Source organism: Agelaius tricolor, unplaced genomic scaffold (assembly GCF_023055355.1).
Source record: "Agelaius tricolor isolate 1412-34295 unplaced genomic scaffold, bAgeTri1.0.p SCAF_30, whole genome shotgun sequence".
In the NCBI taxonomy this organism is placed as follows: domain Eukaryota; kingdom Metazoa; phylum Chordata; class Aves; order Passeriformes; family Icteridae; genus Agelaius; species Agelaius tricolor.
Genome location: NW_027269290.1, coordinates 2,168,282 through 2,174,971, shown reverse-complemented (window position 1 = coordinate 2,174,971; position 6,690 = coordinate 2,168,282).

Genomic DNA, 6,690 nt, shown 5'->3' with positions numbered 1-6,690 from the left:
CATTTTGGAAGTGATCTGGAATGTCAAAGCATAGCAATAAACACCTCATTAAAAGGACCATAAAAAAAAAACCAACTAAAAAATCCCACAAAACATCCAGTATTAAAAATCTTTTGTGTGATATTTGGAAGTATTCTCATGGGGGCCTTTTGAAGGGATTTGTACAATGATCCCTCAATTTTTTATGGTTAGGTTTACAATAGTTCCTCTGTGGGAATTTGGGCTTACTCTTGATAGCTCCTTGGCAGTGTTTTTGGTCTCCTCTGTGTGTTTTCACAATAGTTCCATGATGGAGGTGGGGTATTTTTACAAGAGGCATTTCTTAGATTTTTTGGAGACAGTTTACATAATGGTTATGTAACAGTGTCTTTGGGAAAGATCAGAGATGTGATTTAAAGGTCTAAGTGATGTTCTATTTGTGAGTTTTCCCTATCAAGTCACATTCACTGAACCCACTACATGCTGTGAAGAGCAAAGTGGAGACAACCACATCCACTCATGGAAAGGTGACCTCATGGAAAGGTAGAACAGCCATACTGTGGGCAGCTGAAGATGGCACTACCCTGCAGTTCATGGGAGGAGCAAACTGAATCTGCCATGAACATTTCCATTCATGACTGCAAGAATTCCCTGCAGATCACCTGAGATCAGCAGCCCAGGCTGGTTCCCTCTTCCACCACTCCCCTGACAGTGAGCATGAGTTTCTCCCACAGGGATGGAGCTGACTTGCTCCACAGTGCAGCCAGATTGAAAACCACTGTGTAAGAAGTGAGGGATCAAAGAGTCTGGCTTCTTCCATCATCACAGCCACAATAGTCCTGCCCATCCCAAACTGGTAAACCACTGCTGAAGAAGAATCTGGAGCTCCCTGCTGCTGCTCAGACTTGAAGGAGAGCCTGGGTGCACACTGGCCTGTTTTTCCAGGAATATCAGTTTCTCTGATATAAGAAATCACCTCTTCCTTCTTTCTAACTGAAGAACATCCATCGGGTAGCTGGACCAGAAGAGAATAAAAACATTTCTTAACCCAGGGCTTGCAACAGGAGCTGAAATGCAGTAACTGAATGTTTCTCCTGGAAACTGCAGCACAGGAATTGAGGACAGGCTCAGGCTCCTCAGATGAGCAGCTCAATGCAGGAGCTGAAAACAGGAGGCACTTGGCAGTAGCCTTTGAGTGCCTCTGGCTGGTAAAGGATTATCCTCCAGAGGATGAATGTTCTCAAGAGGATATTCCCAAATCTGGTGGTGGCCTTTGTTAGTTTTGACATAAGAGACTTACAGTTTACCCAGTTCCAACATTTCTTCCTCTGCCTTTCCCAAACCATCCTTCGCCCACAGCACCACAATTTTGCATGCCCTGCAAGCACTGAGAATGGGCCTGGTGTGGGACCAAAGGATCAAAGTCCTGGAAAAGAAGGAAACTTCTAATAACAGAAACTTCAACAGAAAACATTTTCTCTGTAAATGAACAATAAAACACATCAGTCTTGTGTCTAGAAGTACAAAAGCTTCCAAAAACCTTTTTATACCTAAAGTATTTCAAATAAATCTTTTTTTTTAATCAATCAGAATTGTTTGTAATGGTCCTGCCTGTACTCAGGCTAAAGCTCTCCTTGCTATCTCATGGGCACATCTGGTTTGTGTCTCCAGAGTTCTTGCACATCTCCACTCCTTGAACTCCACAGTGAAGTGCCTGAGTCACACAGGCCCTGTGAGTTCCTGAATGTCCTGGATTGCCAAGCAATATGTATTCTATTTACCACCTGTTAGAGGTATGGCAGGTGGCTTCTGTTCAGTGGGCAGCTTTCCTTATCTCTTCCACAACCAATCCTCCCTCCAGGGAGGCATCTGCTGATAACAGCTATTATAATGTCCCTGCATGGCTGATAAGAACTACAGCATCCCATTGGGAGATGTGAGCCCAGAGGGAGGAGCCAAGCATTCCTACCTGGATATAATCTGGAGATTCTAGAACACCAGCACAGCTTCTGCACTGGATTGCCCAGAGGAACAGCAGCTGCCTCTGCCACTGGATCTTCAGAGGAAGAGACTGCACCTTTCTCCAGGATCCCTGCTCCAGCAGAACCAGCCCTGACACTGCAGGAGGGCTGAGCCACAATTCCAATGGGACTGCTGCCAACAGCCTGACCCACAGGGTGTCAGGTTGTGTTCTGACTCTCTCAGTGTTGTTTTGATTTACTGCATTGTTTATTTTATTTTTTTTATTCTCTTCCCTAATAAAGAACTGTTATTCCGGCTCCCATATTTTTTACCTGAGAGCCCTCCTTAATTTCAAATTTATAACAATTCAGAAGAGAGGATTTACAGTTTCCAGTTCAGGGGAGGCTTCTGCCTTCCTTAGCAGACACTTGTCTTTTCAAACCAAAAGAATGAAGGTGGCTTGGATGCACCCTCAGTTCTTCTAAAACCCTATCTGTTCCTTGAAATCCTTGTTCCTCCCTGTGGCAGACTTACACTCATCCAAGCCATACCAGCCACCTTCCCAAGTGCTCAGGTGAGGGAGAACAACCCTCCCCAGGTTACTCTGCTGGGCAATGACAGCTCCAAGGACTGTTATCCCTGAGAGCTACAGACAAGGGAGCAAGGGAGCAGTGAGAGGGATTCCAGCTGGGATCCACAAAAACAGCAAATGCAAAACACCTCAAACTGGGCATCTGGGCTCGGCACTGCTGTGCCCAAGTAAAAGGGTCTGATTGTCTTTCTAAGAGAAAGAGTGAGGACTTCTGGGAGAAGGAGGGCTGGAGCACAGCCAGAGCAGCTGTGCTTCCTGGGGATCTCATCTCAGTGTTCTTAACCTACAGGACCTGCAGGCACAGATTCTGTGTATTCACTAAGAGTTGCAGAAAACCAGGTTTGCTTGGCAGTGTGACAGCAGCTTCCCCAGCCTGGCTTGTGCAGGAGACACTGAGCCAGGACACACTGCAGCCTTGGAGAGCCAAGAGTGTTCCCACAACTGCTGGGAACTGTGTCCCTGATGTCCCAGCACAGGCCTGGCAGAACACCTGAGTCACCAGGAGGTGTGTCTCAGTTTGGGAAGACAGGAGTCTGCTAAGGAAGGCAGGAACCTCCCCTGAAATGGAGAATGTAAACCCTCCCCACCCCTCTGAATTACTATAAATTTTAAATTTAAATTAAGGGACTCTCAGGCAAAAAATATGGGAGCAGGAAATAACAGTTCTTTACTAGGGAAGAAAATAATAAAAGCATAAAATAAACAATGCAGTGAACTAAACAACACTGCCAGAGTCAGAACCCAGCCTGACACCCTGTGGGTCAGGCTGTTGGCAGCAGTCCCATTGGAATTGTGGCTCAGCCCTCCTGCAGTGTCAGGGCTGGTTCTGCTGGAGCAGGGATCCTGGAGAAAGGTGCAGTCTCTTCCTCTGAAGATCCAGTGGCAGAGGCAGCTGCTGTTCCTCTGGGCAATCCAGTGCAGAAGCTGTGCTGGTGTTCCAGAATCTCCAGATTATATCCAGGTAGGAATGCTTGGCTCCTCCCTCTGGGCTCACATCTCCCAATGGGATGCTGTAGTTCTTATCAGCCATGCAGGGACATTCAATGGCTGTTATCAGCAGGTGTCCCCTCCCAAGGGAGGAGTGATTGTGATCACTCAGAGAGAGATAAGGAAAGCTGCCCACTGACAAAAGACAAGTGCCATACAGATGGTAATAGAATACATCTTGCCCTCCAACCTGGAACAGAGTGCCATGTTTAGGTCACAGCACTCTGCAGGAAGTCCTGGGGGCACAAGAGCTGACCTGAGCAGCTCTGCTGCAGGTGACATTCAGTACCATCCACCCCATGGATGGAACACAGACCTCAAAAGCCATTCCACCACATCCCAACTGCTTCTTCAAATAAGCACAGCACAGGTGGCTCCTCCACTCACTGGGCTGGGCCTGTTCCAATGGCAGGAGGTGTCTCAGTCCAAGCCAGTCTGAAGGAGAAACCCAAAATGAAGCTACAGATAAAGTTCCCCCAAGTTTCTCCCTTCCACCATACCAGCTGGGAGCTTTTTATGCCATCCCAGAGGACACTCCAAGGAACAGACAAGTTCTATCAAGACAAACCAAGGAACTTGGCTATGGACATTAACCCAGACCCAAAGCACAGCTTAAATCAGAGGCCTAGAGAGCTGGTGCCACCCCACTCAGAGCAGAGCCAACACCAACATCACATCAGGTGGCTCAGGGCCTTATCCAGGTACATGTAGGTGACTTTGGAGCATGGTGTGTTTGTACAGAGTGTTCTAGACAGCATCACCACTGTGGGATGTCATCACCACTGTCATTCCCACACATGGGATGACATCTTCATTTTCAAAGGCCCTGCTTTACTTATTTGCTTATTCTGAAATATTTGCTTACTCTGAATATTTGCTTATTCTTAAAGAACATTGCTGCAGTGAATTTATTTGTACATTATTTCTGAGTCCTATGATGCACCTTGCTCTTGTTTACACAAATTTGATCATTCCAATTTCTCTATTTTAGTTCCTTTTTCCTATTTCAATAATATTTATTTAAAAGGATAAAAAATATATGAAGAACATTAATGTAGAGAGCAATGCAATATATGTCACCATTCAAATAACAACATGTATCTAAATTAACAAACATACAGTAAATTGTATTGTACTTTTCATCCTTTGAGATATAAAATTTAATTTCAATATGCAATTTTTACTGTGGCTGCCTTAATTTTCCTCGGATTTTTTTTTCTTGAAAAAAATCATAGAATTATAGATAGAACACCTGAGCTGGAAAAGACATACAAGGATCATCCAGTCTGACCCCCACCCTGCACAGACCCCCCAACAATCCCACCCTGGGCATCTCTGGCAGCGCTGCCCAAACACTCCTGGAGCTCTGGCAGCCTCGGGGCTGTGCCCATTTCCTGGAGAGCCTGGGCAGTGCCAGCACCCTCTGGGGGAAGAACCTTTCCTGATCTCCAGCCTGACCCTCCCCTGGCCCAGCTCCAGCTGCTCCCTCAGGTCCTGTCACTGTCACACAGAGCAGAGGTCGGAGCTGCAGCCCCCAGTGGGCTCTGACCTCAGGCCCCAGGGTGAACAGACCAAGTGCCCTCAGCCACTCCTCGTGTGGCCCCTCCAGACCCTTCCCTATTTCTGTGACCGTCTTTTGGACACTCTCCAACGACTTCAGACCCTTCTTATATTGCAGCGCTCAAAACTGCCCCTCGGGCTTGAGGTGAGGCTGCCACCTTGCAGGGGGTGGGGGAGCCACCCATTGTTCCAAACTGGCCTTTGATACTCCAGGGCTTTCATCTGTAGCCTTGGGCAATCAGCCCCAGGTGGACACAGAGGCTGCCTGTTGGGAAATGAGGTGCACAGAGAGCACTAAGCAGGCAAATGCTGCCTCTTTCCTCCGTTCCTCCAGGCTGTATCTCCCATGCACTGAGTCTGCTCTCACACCCTGGTCACACATCCCTCCTGACTCTGAGCTCCCAGAGGAGCAGGTGATGATGCAGTCTCACACACATACTGGTACCTGCCTCCAGAACAACAATTTCTGCTTGAGTTGGATCTAGAGAACAAGGTGCTGCTGACTCAAAAATCCCCCGTGGCAGAGCATCTGCAGCTCTGAAGGCAGTGGTAAACTGCCCTCCTTGCCAAACACTGGATTCTCATCTCCAGCTGCTCGGTCTTGCCAATCATTTGCTTCTTTAGCATGGCTGAGGTCAAACAAATCCTCCAAACTCTCATTCCATGTACAGCCTCCAAAAAGACTGACCCTGGTTCTTGGAGGACAAAGCTTATGAATTAATGATCAGCCTGCAGGCCAGGATAATATCTCAACCTTGATGGACATATTCCTTAAGTCATACTCTGTTCTACATTTAGCTGGGAATTTATCTCAGGTTGTTGACAATGACTGTGCACCTGACTGTATGTATGGATTCAGGTTTTAAAATTCATCCCCAGGCAGGCTTGGAAGCAAGCTCGAGGGCAGGAGGGGAGCGGAGGCGGCTCAGGGCTGTCAGCTGGAGGCGATCTGCCGGAGATGTTGAGTTGTGTGTGTGGGAAGAGCTCAAAAATAGTATTAATTTTAAAATCCTGGGATTCTAGAGCAGGCTGCCGGAGCCTGGCTCCCAGCTTGGCAGAGCCAGATCCAGGGGATCACCCGGCAGGAACCACACCAGGGGTAGGAGGCAGCTCACACCCTGCCCTGTGCTCTGTGAGGGATCTGTGAGGGCTCTGCTTCCAGAGCACTGCAGCTGGGAACCCAGAATCATGGAATCACAGCTCCATTAAGGTCTCGAAAAAGCCTTCTAAGATCATGGAGTCCGACCACTCTCCCAGCATTGCCATATTCACCGTGAAGTCATGTCCTCAGGGGCCATCTCCACGCATATTTTGAACGTTTTCAGGCATGGTGATTCCACCATTCCATGCCCACTGCCCTGGGCAGCCTGTGCAAGGGCCTGACCACCCCTCTAGGGAAGAAATTTCCCCCATTATCCAACCTGACCCTCCCCTGGCCCAGCCTGAGGCCGCTCCCTCTCCTCCTGTCCCTGCTCCCTGCAGCACAGCCCGATCCCCCGGCTGTCCCCTCCTGTGAGGAGTTGTGCAGAGCCAGAAGTGCCCCCTGAGCCTCCTTCTCTCCAGGCTGAGCCCCCTTTTCTCCAGGCTGAGCCCCCTTTCCTCCAGGCTGA